General features: G+C 49.6%; 1 pseudogene; it reads left to right on the top strand.

The window, feature by feature from the left end:
- The first annotated feature begins 11,410 nt into the window (after positions 1 to 11,410).
- On the top strand, positions 11,411 to 13,669 carry LOC118634904 (annotated as a pseudogene).
- Positions 13,670 to 15,111: the final 1,442 nt, after the last annotated feature.

Below are 15,111 nucleotides of genomic sequence, written 5' to 3'. Positions count from 1 at the left end.
AGGAGAACCCTCCGGTTACTTCCAGTCTGGCATTGGGGGATTCAGGAAAAGGATGACGGTCTGAATCACCCACTGAGCTCTGCTCTCAGCTTATTCGCGAGTGAGTATCAGAGAAGGAACATGTCCCCTTCCCTCCACTCCCCTCTGACCCTGAACTACACTTCTAACCTTGCTTGGGGACAAGGACGAATCAGGAGTGAAAGCATAAATATTTCGTGTGTTTCAAGGACGGGCTGCAGCTGCACAGCTGGGTGCCCGATCTCAGCCTCCTAAGCTGCTTTTAGAGCAACCCAGGTGCCTACATTATTTAAGGCCCAGCAGGGAACTACAGAAGGCAGGCATGGGATGGATCTAATTAGAGCAGGGACTCAATCAATGAAGGAGCGCTTGGTGAGTGCCTCATCTGCACAGAGTGCTGACCAAAAGATGCGACCAGAAAAGGCAGGGGCCGGAGGGGAGGGAGCCAGGTCCTGGGTGGAGACAGAGGAGCAGCGCCCCTCCCTGGGCCCCAGCTCCCCTCCCTGGGCCCGTCCAGGAAGCAGTGGTGTGCCCGGGGCTGAGCACAGCACCAGCACGTCAGGTGCCCCATAAAGGGTTATTAATCGACTGAATGGGATTAATGAAATTGAACTAAGGGGAGAATCCACTGTCATTTGTTAAGAGGAATACCAATGGTCTCTAGAAGAGAAGAAAACTCTCGTAGCTGGATGGATTTCTTTGTTGAACTTAGAGAGATTTCTCCTAATGATCCACAAAGGTGGAAATCACAAAGAAACATGAGTTGGATCATTTTTTTCCCCACCAGTATTGTGAGATCTTTGCCTTCAGAATGGCAAGCTGGGTTGAGTGTGGGGTGAACCCTAATGTTAGCAAAATGCACTTTCGGTTCCCGTCTCTGAAGAGCACAGATACTACCTACAGAGCCCATCGGCCCCGTCACCCACACCAGGTGACCAACATCCAAATTTCTGAGGAAGAGAGGGAGACCTACTCCCTTTATAAACCACCTGTGTGTGTGTGTGTGTGTGTGTGTGTGTGTGTGTATAACGAGAATGCTTCAGAAGCACATTTTCCTTCTGAAATCAAGTACTTTATCCATGAGACAGATAAGCTATGTGTGTAACTATTTCAAAAATTATTACTTGATTCAATAATTTAAAAAATAAAGTTTTGACCAGATATGAACACCTATGATGTTGTTTGAGGGGATTAACACTCCACACCCACTGCATTCATTACGAGCCTCGTGACAGCCATGGTCCCACTAGGCTGTGTTGTCTTCACTTGGAAGACGAGACCATGTCTCATTCATGTTTGTATCATCAAAACCAAATCCAGATCTGGACATGTAGAGGACAGTCAACAAGGATTTGTAAAACCGAGTGTCAGAAAACACGAAGGGAAATAAAGCAAGAAGAGAGCCAATGTGTGCGAGAGCACAGGAACAAGGAAGGAGTCCCCGAGCGAGCCAATGTGTTGAAGCAGCAACTCTCGCATGTAATCATCTTGAATCTGGAAAACATCTCCATGCGAGCCCGCGGGGAAAATGGGAGAGGTGTGGGAGAGAGCGTGTATTTATTTCATTTTTGCCTTTCTGACTTACCTGTCCTCCAGGGTGCCCCAGCCCACCTGGAGCTGAAGGTCTGCGTTGTGAGCTTAACCTTTCACACGTGTTCTGGGTCACCCAGCGCAGCAGCTCCTCACCAAGGAAGGGCTGTGGGCAAGCAGCCAGAAGGGCTGTTAGAGCAACATGTTGTGCTTTATTGTGCAAACATGAGCCAGCACTCACCAAGTAAAAGAAAGAAAAGGAAAAGGAAACAAGGGGGCTTTCCAGGCTCTGCCCAGGCAGTGCCAAGGGGAGGGCCAGCCTGGCAACTGCCCCTCAGCAAGAGCATCGCTTGAGCATCAAGATGTTATTTCAGAGACGCACTAGAATCTAATGTATTTATAGATACAGGCATACCTTGGAGATATTGCAGGTTCAATTCCAGACCACCTATAATAAAGCATGTAACAAAATAAGGCAAGCCGTCATCGTTTTGCTGGTGGAGTCTTGCCTTCTATTAGTAAAAAAATGCAACATCGATGAAGTGCAGTAACGCGAGGTTTGCCTGTGTGTGCAGAACTCCAAGGAATGCCCCGCTGCCTTCCACTGTGACCTGTAGACCCAGGCCCCGCCTTTGCCGATGCCCAGCGGCGCCCCTTCCCACACGATCTCAGGGGATGGGACGGCTGCAGGTCAGCGTGAGACCCACCTGCAGCAGCCATACGCCTGGTTGGCTCAGGCCCACTCTAGACGGGCCTTGTCAAGAACAACACGCGAGATGTCTGAGGTCTCTTCTGTTGTCATAGCCAGAACGTCAAGCATCTAAACCTTGTTTTGCAGGCTCACAGTCAAGTGAAAATTGAGCATAGAAACAACATTTGCCTCCACTGCCCATCTGCTTTCTAGAATCCCTTGCCGTTTTCTTGGTATTCAATCAAGAGTCCGCAATATGTTTTTGTTATTTCCTCCTCTTTGGCAATGAGGATATTATTAACGCTACTGTATTTGGACAGAACTTCCCTTTTAAACATCAGATTAGCAGTTCAGCCCCACTGACTCCAGCAAGTGACCATCACTCTCCCGGGTCAGGAGGCATGTTGTTGGAAGGGCACCGAAGGTCAAGCTGAAGGGGGGAAGGGGTTGATGCCCCTGGTACTATTTTACAGCCCCAGAGATTTTAGGTGTGCTTTTTCCTTCATCAAATTCCTTTCAGGTCTATTATTTTATTTAATCTCATGATATACCTGTGAGTTAGGTAAGGTTCTCATCAGCAAAATATGATTTACGTTTGCCCTTGGGCACAAGAGAAACAAGCAAATCGGCTGTAGAATTTGTTTCTAACCGTTTATGAAGCATGAATTACGGCATTAGAGAAATGTTCAAACTAAACAGCCGTTAAAAGCCAGTCATTATCCCTCATTCTCTGCCCCCGGCATCCAAGCCCCAGGAAGTGAAATGATGTACCCAAGGTCACACGGCCGGCAGAGGTCAATGTCTACTCTAATTCCAGACAGCCACTGTATGTACCTAAAGATAAAATGTCCAGAAAACAAAGTGGGCCGGCCATTTGCCAGGCAGGGCGGAGCAGGATGAGAGTGTGGCTCCCGGCAGCGTGCTGAGTCCGACCCCACGGGGCCTCCACCGGCCCCTGCCGCTGCCTCCCCACAGGGTGTTGCTGGGTCCCACCCTACACCTACTCAGCTCTTCAGAAAGTCTGTTTTCTTCATTTCACACCTGGCTTTACATTTTAAGAAGGTGTTTTGAATGTTATTTTTAAATAGTTTTATTGGAAGCGTATTTTACATTATAAAATTCATTCATTACAAGTGAACAACTCAATGATTTTTAGTAACATTGCTGAGAGAAATAACCATCACCATAAATCAGTTTTAGAACATTTTCATCCCCCTAATGAGATCCCTCCCACCCCTTTACAGTTGGATCTTTCTAATTCAGCTAAGAAAAGAAAGAAAAGTAATACAAGAACAGGTTCTTTCTTTCTTTCTTTTCTTTCTTTCTTTCTTTCTTTCTTTCTTTTCTTTCTTCTTTCTTCTTTCTCTTTCTTTCTTTCTTTCTTTCTTCTTTCTTTCTTTCTTTCTTTATTCTTTCTTTCTCTCTCTCTCTCTCTCTCTTTTCCTATTTATTTATTTATTTATTTATTCATTTTTATCCTCACCCGAGGGTATTCTTTTTTTGCATTATCTTCAAATAGAGAGGGAGAGAGAGAGACATATTGATGCGAGAAAGACACAGCGACTGGCTGCCACCCGCACGATCCCAACTGGGGCTGGGGATGAACCGCAACGGAGGTACATACCCTTAGAGAGAAACAAACCTAGGACTCTCTGGTCTTCGGGCTGACGCTCTAACCACTGAACCAAACTGGCCAGGGCTCATTTTTTATTTATTTTTACTTTTAATGTGTTTTTATTGACTTTTTAGAGAGAGAGGAAGGGAGAGAGAGATAAAAACACCAATGTGGGAGAGAGACATTGATCATTGCCTCCTGCACTCCCCCTACTGGAGATCAAGCCCTAAACCTGGGCATGTGGCCCCACTGGGAATTGAGCTGGGACCTCTCAGTCCATGGGACGAGGCTCAATCCACTGGGCACACCGGCTGGGCAACAGTTCACTTTTTATATTGTAACAATTTGACCTGCTACCTGCTCTCCCTCCACAGAACATTTTGCACCCATAAAGATCATTTTCTCACTGTACTGACTTGTCTCCCAGGGAGTGGGTCATGGTCGTATTCACTAGGACAGTAACTCCCATTTAAGCTTCGAATGCGATTGAGTCTCTACGCTGCCTCCCCAGAACTGGGTGGGCAAGACTGCTAATTCTTCTGGGTGTGTCCCTCTCCTCACCTCTGTCTGAAGGTCATCTCTGTTTATGTGGCCAAGGGGTTAAGACCTAGAGACTCGGAAAGTTTTTTCTAATCTCTTTCCCACTCAAAAAGCTCTTCCCCTGTCCCCAGGAGACTGGCTCAATGCTAAACCACGGGCCTGTGTCCTCGTGAGTGGTAAGGGAACGTGTGACGAGTGAGTGTCCTGCCTGTGCCCCTCTGGAGGACAGGCTATTTCTAGGGTCACCTTCACTTGCTCCGCCCCATGTCCCTCCCTTATAGTATTTCCATAATGACACAGACGCCCCATCAGGCAAAGGCCAAACACATCCTCACATATATATTTCCATGTAACCATTCGCGATATGTGTAGTATGTCTCATGATGTAGAAAAGTCCCTGTGATATCCTATGAAAGGGGATACAAAATTATGCATTCAGCCGGGCTGGTTTGGCTCAGCGGTTAGAGCGTTGGCCTGTGGACTCATGAGTCATGGGTTTCATTCTGGTTAAGGGCATGTACCTCGGTTGTGGTTCCTCCCCAACCCTGGTCAGGGTCGTGCGGGGGACAACCAGTCAATGTGTCTCTCCCCCCCTCCCTCCCTCCCACTCTGTCTGAAGATAAATGGAGAAATATCCTCGGGTCAGGATTAAAAAAAAAATTATGCATACAGCATGAAAGCCATCCTTAACCCATGTATTTATGTCTGTGTGAATCTGAGAGTATGTATGAAATCTGGACCAAAAAAAAAAAGAAAGTATGAATATATATATATGCACACACACATACACACACACACACACAGTGGCTACCATGCATGGCAGGAGTCTAGGTAATTTATACTGATTATTTATATTTTTCTGAGTTTTTCAAACTTCCCGCAATGCACACATAATGCTGTTGTAATGAGAGAGATCCATACATGTTACAGTGAAGAGTGCGAGATTCGCTCCCCGGCTGAAACAGCGTCTCCTTCTGGTTTGCTGTCGCCCAGGTGCACTGTCAGCACCGGGTTCTTCTCCTTATTCACATCACTGTTATTACCATGCTAATCACAGTGTACAAACCTCCTTCCTCTGTACTAATCACCCGCCACACCTGGGAGACTGATTCCAGCCCAGGAGACGTGGAATCCCGAGTAGACAGACAGTTTGGACCGAGTTCAGAGACAAGTTCGCCAAATGATCAAGGGAGCGGGAGGATGGTTGCTGGCGGAGAGATGAAAGGAGCCCCATTTTTATAGCTCCGCCGAGCAGAGGCTGGGGGTGGGGGAACTTGAAAACAGACCCAAAACATATGAAAATCATGAGCAATAAAGAGCGAGGAGGGAGCCGAGCACAGCCTGGTCCACACTGGTAATCGCCGGCCGTGGGGAACGGAAACACAGAACAGGAACATCAAGGCAACCCCGTTGGCACGGCCGCCAGGTTGGGGCTGATCCCGTGGGAAGGGCAGCCTCAGCGTTCGGTAAGCAGAACATGATGTGGTGGGGTACAGGGAAACCCTCTGGCTTCGCAGAGCAGTGCAGCCTCAGCTCCACATCCTCAAGGTGGGGAGAGGCCCTTCTGGTGGGAAGCCCAGATGCAAACTGCGCATCAGCAGGGGCCCGGCAGCAATGCCCGCCCAGCTTCAGCAGCCGGACAGCTGCCTGGCTCTGCTGCCCGGCCAAGGGGCCTCTGCTCTTTATTCATCTTGCTCATGCCCAGTCTGTCAGAAGGATTTCCTCAGAAGCTCCTGTTGCCTAGTTTTGTACTAAGTGCAGCTGAGAAGTGTCGCTGAACACGAGACTTGATCTTTGCCCTTAATGAGCTTACACAATAATCATGGGGTCAAAAAAGATGCCTTTCCTCAGGTGTGGCTGGCGAGGCTCCGGCACCTCCTGCAACATCGAGGGCCCAGAGCCCGGAGTGTGACGGAGCAGGGCCACTCCAGCTGTGTGGAGCGGGCCCATCAAACACAGTCACCACTCCATCTCACAGGCCTCCAACATCACTGCCATCCCAGAGGGCGAGAGAGCCCCGACATGAGCGCAATCCAGGGAGGTTTCACGCAAGAGAATCATTCTGTCAGATTTTTCGGTCAAGAAGATCGTTCTGCTGATGTGAACCTGGAATGGGAAAGTGAGAAGCAGGAAGCAAGGAGTCCCGCCAGGAAGCAGGGACACCAGGCTGGGAGAAAGCACTGGGCCCCAAGGCCAGCCCAGCACAGAACCCACCGAAGCTGGCGATCATGCTGATGTCGGGCACGGGTCCTCAGAATGACTGACCAACAGGTGTTGGTTCTAATTAGTGCCTGGAAATGAGAAAGACCCGGGGTTTCTGGAAAGGTGGAGGTTTCGATAATGGAGTATATTTTTGATACACTGATTTTACAGTCTGAGCGAACCATCTCGTTACTGCAGCTCTGGGACCCGGGAGCAGACAATTAGAAGTCGAGTTCTGGAGCTTAACGGAAGGGCTGATCAAGAAACGGATTCATTAGTCAGTCCACACAGCATGGGCAGAAGGTGGTAGCATCACCCTGGGAAGGAATGTACTGGGGATGAAGGACCACTGAGGAGAAACCCTTGGAGGTCTCCTCTTTAAAAAGAGTTTTGTTTTATCCTTACCTGAAAATATGCTTTATTGATTTCAGAGAGAGAAAAACACTGATGCTAGAGAGACATCGATTGGTTGCCTCCTGTCACGTGCCCCAGCTGGGGCTCGAACCTGTAACCCAGGTGTGTGCCCTGACCCGGAATCGAACCTGAGAACTTCTGGTGAACAGGAGGATGCTTCAGCTAGCTAAGCCACACCCGTCAGGGCGACGATGTCTACTTGTAATGGAGTATACTTGGTACAGGTAGCGTATGCAGGGGAATAATTGACAATAACACTCCAGGAGTGTTCATGGTGGCCTCTGAGAGGAGCCACAGAACTCAGCATGTTCATTCATATACGTTCCATATACTTGTGGGCCAGGCCCCGCATGCTTCTGGGGTAGAGCAAGGGATCGGGATGGGCCGTGGGGTCTGGATGCCCCTGGTGAGGGGTGACTGCAGCTCTGGGGCCCGGGAGCTCTGGCAGAGCTGTGACGGCCGAGGGACAGCATGGCGGGCAGTGAAGCCACGGAACGGGGACGGACAGCCACCACCTGGAGCTCCTCGAGGCTCTGCCCGCACCCCGATCTTGTCTGCGGGCCTGCACAGCTGTGAGAGAACACACTTCTGCTGTCAGGCCTTCCGGCTTGTGGCACTAGCCCAGGAAACTAGTCTCCGTAGGTTCAAAACCCCGGTTTCCGCCCTGCCGGTTAGGCTCAGCGGCAGAGCATCGGCCCGCAGACCAATGAGTCACGGGTTCAATTCCGGTCAAGGGCACATAACTCGGTTGCGGTTTGTCCCAGCCCTGGTCATGGTCTTTGCCTTTCTCTCCCTCTCTCTCTCTTCCACTCTATGTGAGGATAAAAGGAAAAATATCCAAATATCCTTAGGTGAGGATTTAAAAAAACAACAACCCCAGTTTCCGGCGGTAGGTTTAAGGGGACTTGTGCAGGTGCTGCAGGGAGGAAGGGTGACAGCCTGCTCCGAGCAGGTGCTCCATGCAGGGGGACCCAGGGCAATACTGAGCAGATGGCAGCTGCTGTCAGACCACAGCTGCCATGGAGAGGAAATGGCTACAGAGCCAGCCTGGCTGCAGTGCTTCCCCACCCCGTGCTTCTCCTAATGCACTGGGGTTGCTTCCCCACCCTGTGCTTCTCCTTACGCACTGGGGCTGCTTCTCCACCCTGTGCTTCTCCTTATGCACCGGGACTGCTTCCCCACCCTGTGCTTCTCCTTATGCACTGGGGCTGCTTCTCCACCCCGTGCTTCTCCTTACACACCGGAGCTGCTTCCCCACCCCATGCTTCTCCTAATGCACCAGGGCTGCTTCTCCACCCTGTGCTTCTCCTAAAACACTGGGGCTGCTTCTCCACCCTGTGCTTCTCCTTATGCACTGGGGCTGCTTCCCCACCCTGTGCTTCTCCTAATGCACCGGGGCTGCTTCCCCACCCTGTGCTTCTCCTAATGCACCGAGGCTGCTTCTCCACCCCGTGCTTCTCCTTACACACCGGAGCTGCTTCCCCACCCCGTGCTTCTCCTAATGCACCGGGGCTGCTTCCCCACCCTGTGCTTCTCCTAACAGACCCTGTGCTTTCTCCTTACTGACTGAGGCTGCTTTATTTCTAAGGATAGAAAAGGAGGAAGAACGTTAGCTATTAAAAAAAAAAAAAAAAAAAAAAAAAAGGGTTGCAAAGCAACTGAGTCTAAACTCATCTTGTGCACAAACCTCTCCCCAGGAGACTGACCAAAAGGGCAAACAGCCTCTGCGTGAGGAAAACAAGTGGTTGGCGCTTGCTTCTTACGTAGCAACCCGTCCATCGCCCAGCTGCCCCCTTCTTGGGAAGTATTTCTTCATATAAAGCCACAGTCCACCTCCTGGACCCCTCCTCCTTTCATCTCCTTCTCCTTTCTGAAAGACCCTGGACAAATACAGATAAAGGTTTGCAAATATTCAAAGACAGCCACCACATATAACCCCCTTGAGGGCAAAATGCTCCCAGGTTTTCTGTGAGGATATGAACTCCAGACTTTCCTTCACCCTACCAGCTTCTTCCTAGAAAAACTGTCACAGAGCCTAATATATAATGTTCTTATGAAAAAAGACAAGTCTTTTGCTCTGTTCAGAATGTCTGTAGTACTCAGTCAATCCTAGGTATTGTCTTCTAAATGAAATGATACAAGTAAAAGCTTCCCCTCGGATCAGTGTATTTGTTCCGTTTTATTTGAGGAGGTCTCATCATAAAGGACATGTAAAACTGCATGGAGGCTCACTTTATCTACCTACAAGGAGGAGAGCTGTCTGGTGAGGCAACAGGCTCCCTCCAGAACCCAAATTCCCTATTTAAGGACTCTGTGCCCCTTTGGGTGTGGGGGGTATTTGCTCAAGATTCTAGTTGTATCTGCTCACCTTTGCTCACAAGTCCTGTCTGTAGATACAGAAAGCCAGTGGCGAGCCCGGTCGGTGTGGCTCAGTGGATTTAGCATCGTCCCATGCGCCGAGAAAGCTAGTGGTGAGCGGAGAGATTTGGGGCGCAGAGAAGAGTGGCTGATGTTCTGAGCCTGCTTGGCGATGTCTTGGATGTCTGGTTCATGTGCTGGAGACGTCAGAAAGGCCTGGGAGGGAAGTGTCGACATGGGACCTACCCGAAGAGGACCAGCTCAACCCTGTGCATCTTGGGAAAACTTCTCGCTTCATGGTGTGCCTTTGAGAAAGGGATCATTTCTTTATGATTAGGGGCGGGAAACACAGAGGGCTCAAATTTCAGTATAGGGTGGAAGGAATAGAAAGGCAGCCTCTTTTCTTAGGTCAAAGGGAATTCCCCATGGTCCTGAAGAAGTCACTAGGGAACCTCACTGAGGCCTGGAACCCAATCTCGTTTGAATCAACAGTATGTTTCCTGTCCACCTATGTCCTGGGACTCCTGTGGAAGGGTGGCTATGGCAGGAAGAGACTCAGGTTTCAAGACCCCAGTCCTCTCATACCTCACTGTCACTGGCCATGACGATAACTTCTAAGATATTCGTGGAACTAGGCAAAATGGGGAGTTGACCAGTTGGAAATGGGGAACTGAAGAAGGGGTTCTCATCAATGGAGCTGACTCTTTGTGGCCTATTCTTCAAAGCTTCCCAATTTGAGGTGTCCCAGGCTTAAGACATGAGGAAAGGCCAACCAATGGGCAGTGGCCCTAAAGGGCCTGCAAGGTAGGCCTGACATCAAACAGGATTTCCGTGTTGGAGGAGATCAGTCCCAAGCTCGTCACCACAGCCCTGTCTGTGGCATGTACGTTCCACCCACCATTCCCCCCGTGGGCGCTGTTCCGAGGATGCAGCCTTGGGAAAGCCCTGTGCTGCTGAGCCCTCTGGGTGGTGTCCGCGGGTGGACAGAGTGAAGGCTTCTGTGTAAACCTAAGATTCTGGCAGGCAGGGATGGAGATCTACCTGTCTTGCTGCACCCAAGACAAGCTTCATATGCAACTCCCTTTGCTTATTAAAACTGCCAACTAACAATATGTAATGGTCTGCCTCTTTCTTTGACCCTCCCTGCCCTCCATGTAGGGGGGCCAATCTGTGAACTGACAGAGACAATAAAAGAATAACTCATGGATAGGAGCAGCAAGAAAACAGTAACATCAAATAATAAATGAAATGTCTATATCTATATCTGTATCTATATCTATATCTATATCTGTATCTGTATCTCTATCTCTATCTCTCTCTATCTATCTACACACACACACACACACACACACACACACCCAGGAGATAATTCCTTAAAGAGGTTAATCAAATGTACAAGACTCCCATAGGGGTTCAAGAAGATGATGGAGTAGGTAGAGGCTATACTCAATTCCTTCCAGGACCATATCTGAGCAGTGACTCAGGCATGGAACAGTCAATCCGAATAACCATCTGAAGACTAGCAGAACAGGAGTCTTACACATAAGGATTTACAGAAGAACCTACGTGGAAACCAGTAGGAAGGGAAGAGATGTGAAAAGTGCAACCCAGCACCCACATGTGGGAGAGAATTCAGAGGGATAGTTCCGCTGAGGAGGTTCCCCCAGAGAAGCAGGGGCCCGCAGCCCAAGCCAGGCTCCCTGGCCAGAGCACCAGAGCCAGTAGGAGCAGCCCACCCAGGGCCTGACTGGGGATATCAGCGAGGGCGCCACCCACGCTGGTGAGGGGCAGGGCCAGAGCACAGAATCTCAGAGAGCACTCACCCTGGGCTCCAGCACAGGACGGTGGTTCAAGTGGACCGAGTCCTAAAGGGAGACATTGAGTGGTGTGGCTCCGCGGAGAGGGCCGGAGGGAAAGCAGCAGGATCCCTGTGTTGGGTCCCCTACCACACCGAGGGGCACACCCTCCAGACAACATCAGCCTAGGGCATGGCAGGAGTCCCCCACCCCCACCCCCGCGGACTCCCGGAGGCTCCCTGCAGGATGGCGCTGGTGGAGAGTGTTCTGGGGACCCCAACCGGGGCCTGTCACACCGCCCTTATTACAGGGGCTGGGCAGGCTCCAACAGTGCCCGGAAGAGACTGGCAGGTGCTGGAGGGAGGTACTTTCTCCCCTGTGCCTGAGCAGCGCCCTCATTCCTGTGCAGAGCCCGCCCTCCGCGTGGCCGAGTACTGGCCTGTTTGAACCTGGTGAACTCTGCTGGCCTCTTCCTGACAACACCCTTAGAGCCTGTCCCACCACAAAGGCTCCCGGATCTCAGGCAGGGGTGCTGGCCTTGGTGTAGCCTGACTTTTGATGAGTCCTCTCAGCCCCAGCTCCTGCACCAGGACTGAACCTGCCTCCACCCCGTGCACCCACTCACCCCGACCTGGTGGCTCACTGGAAACATCTCCTGCAACTAGCGAGCTGCCAGAGGCTCTTCGGTGACCGAGCCTAACAGACCGCCGCAGGCAGAGGCAGATCCCGGGGCACCTTGAGCCTTTCGCTGACCTTCCACCAACTCAGCGCTGGTGGAAGTACCCTTGGTACACAGCTTGCCTCCTCCCCCATGTACCCAGGCCCAGCAGAGGCAGCTACACAGAGTGGATCATTTGGTAGCTCCTAGCAGGTAGCCCGGGGCCAGTCACAGGCAACATGGCATTAACCTGCTCTGGAGTTCTTCCCAAGAGGCCCCAGAACCAACGCGCCTGGGGGCAGGCTTCAGACCGCACCAGAGCATGACAATTAGCTCCACACGCAGCAGGCCCAAAGGGAGATCCTGGCAGGCATCGGACCCTGCGGGGCCCTTCTGCTTCATAGGGTCAGCCCTACACAGTAGCTCTGTGCTGCGGTCAGGGTTAACCCTCAGAGTCAGCCAGCCTGAGCGTCAACCTCACCCACAGAAGTGCTAACAGCAATCGAGACAACTGCAACCACAGGGCTCACATAATCTACACAAGGGGCATTCCTAGTGTACCCAGCTCAGGCGGTCAGGGAGACAGCACCACTTAAAATAGTCTTTTAAAAAATAATTTTTCAATTAGAGCTGACATACAGTATTACATCAGTTTCAGATGTAGACCACAGCGATTAGATATTACATAACTTACTAAGTGATCACCCCAATAAATCTCGTACCCATCTGACACCATCACGGTTATTAGAATATCACTGACTATATTCCCTTTGCAGAGTCCCAAACAAGACCAATCCAAAGAGGCTCACACCCGGACACATCATAGGTAAAACGCCAAAGTTTGAAGACAAAGAAAACATCTAGCAGCAAGAGAAAGGAGAAGTACAGAGGGCATCGTCTTCCAAAGGCTAGGCACTGAGGAAGAGGCGGCGGTGGGGGAGGCAGGGACTGAAGCCAGGAGGCAGAGCCTGGGGAGGGACCGCCGGCTGCCCCCTCAGCCTCCCAGAGAGAAGAATGGCGGAGGCTCAGTGGCCGTCCTTGCGCACTGCTTCCTACCACTTTGCAAGGGCGATGTCAGCTCCAAACTGCCGCAATGTATTTGTCCCAGATATGAATCAGGCTTTATTGAAGGAGTGATGGATGATTCCAGTTTTCCAGCTGGTGTTGGCAGCTGGATGAGTAATAGTACATCAACACATTCTGCAGAGCTCTGGCTCAAGTTGGACCACATGACAATATTATACAAGATTTTATACCATTTCTAAGTAGCAATCGACTGGGCCAAAATCATAGAGCCAATGAGAGAGGTCACCAAACTCACACTGACTTCTGGGGACCAAGTCGGCCTCCATGGCTGCCAGGGACCCAGAGGTACAGATCACAAGGAAGTACTCTTCCTGATAGATCCTCAGCTGTTGAAGAAATAATACAGGGTTCTCTGCAAATTCTGCAGTTCCTGGTGGGTCCCCAAACCCTTTTACCTGGAGCAGGATGCTACACTCCAACCCTGGAGACTGTGCCTGAGGTCAGACAAGGCTTGATGCCATTGCAACCCAGCTTATAGCTTAACTGCAAACACTGGTCCTCTCCTAGCTGACAAGGAAAAGATCACATCTTTTCCAACTGTCACAGTAACTCAAGAACAAGTTGATATGTGTTTAGAGTGTATGCAAAGACGATCACACAGTTGAAGAGGAAGCCCAGGAATCTTGCAACATCTTCTCCCACAGCAGTGGTGCTGTGCTGGGGTCGGAACACATAGCACACGTCCTGTATGTGGGAAGAATTTAAATGGTGGGAGTCTCCTCAGGAAGCCCAGAACTCTGAGGCCCTGCAAACGGCTTTAGCAGTGACAATGTCTACATGACCAATGGCCTTTCTGAAGCTAAAGACCACACCTGAGCCAAGGCTGTGGTAGTCAGTCCTCTTATCACAGCTGTGAACAGTCTCAAAACAAACAAATGGCAGGTAGATGTAGGCATCGCATAAGAAACACCAGCCAATGATATCAATGCAGTGTTTCACTTTAAATGTAAAGCTAGCATCTATAGATCGAGTTGTATCCACAACCACATGCCTCTTATTCTGAATTTAGAGTGATGCTTTTATAAGTGTGAGATTTAATTATGTGGGTTTCCCCCTTCCTGAATCAGTTCCTTAAAGTCTAGCTAGGGTCCTGCTCTCTGTCATGTTACCTTGTAATAGATGTTTTCACCTCCTTGCCCAGCCTCCACCCTACCATTAGTGGGTTTTACAGTAAATACAGTGGAACCTGAGCCTTAAAGTCCTACTGATGTAAAATCCTTCCGTTTTAATTGTACAAAAGCATACACTCTTGACCATGTTAGCTATGAATTAAGGCCTGATTAATTCAAAAATCTGAGACTAATGATTTTGTTTTGTCTTGATCCCATAGACAGAAAATCAAAGGAAGATTACAGGGGGAGAAGAAAGTGGCTCATCATGGTACTCTTTGGTTTTCTCATTTTAATTCCACAGAAACCACTCTGACATGTCTTAGGGGTCTTCTGTTCATAGGGAATCTAACTCTAGTTTCTTTCTGGGAAAGAGCTGGGCATCATACTGACAAGGAAGGACTGTTGTTTCACATCTTTGGTTCTGAAGTTTTTTATTCATGATCTCCAATTCTGTTTTCTGTCTTTTGTCCTGGGGAGACTTAAAATAATTTCCCTCACAGAAATGGAATGACTTCTGTTCACTGTTTGTAGTCATTTGTTGGCCTCTAGGAATGGAGATTTCACATTGTCTCATTTTAATTTTTTAAGCCCTTTAATCATCTCTGTAAACCTGCTGTTTGCTTGGTTCTGGTTACACTTGGAATCGAAGTGATTATTTTGATCATGCCAAAGCAACTTGGTCTAGGAGAGGTAGGCTTTGTTTCTTTAGTCTAACAGTGTCCCATGTATGTGCACTCGCTCTTTGATGCATTTCAAGAGATCAAAAATGTCCTTGGAACTTCAAGTCGCAAAAGGAAACAATGAGGACATGTGACCACTGCTGGTGCACCAACAAGGGTGACAGAGGGGCTCTGCTCATGTGGTCTTATCAGCCCTTCACCATTTGGATCAATCAAGACAAGAAGGCCACTGTTTGGTGCGTCTCTTTCTTGGCTAGCGGTCTTTTCTCAATTCTTGTTGACTATCATACACTATCCTCTGATTGGGGTAGTGAGGGAAGGAGGTTAGAGTTCTTCGTATTCAGAGTAAATAAAAGGTATTTTTTAAAAGGTTCTAACAAGAGACAAAGAAGGTGACTACATAATGATGTA

Source organism: Molossus molossus, unplaced genomic scaffold (genome assembly GCF_014108415.1).
Source record: "Molossus molossus isolate mMolMol1 unplaced genomic scaffold, mMolMol1.p scaffold_m16_p_19, whole genome shotgun sequence".
NCBI lineage: Eukaryota > Metazoa > Chordata > Mammalia > Chiroptera > Molossidae > Molossus > Molossus molossus.
Note: the sequence above shows the minus strand (reverse complement) of the source record. Positions and strands in the feature narration are given on the sequence as shown.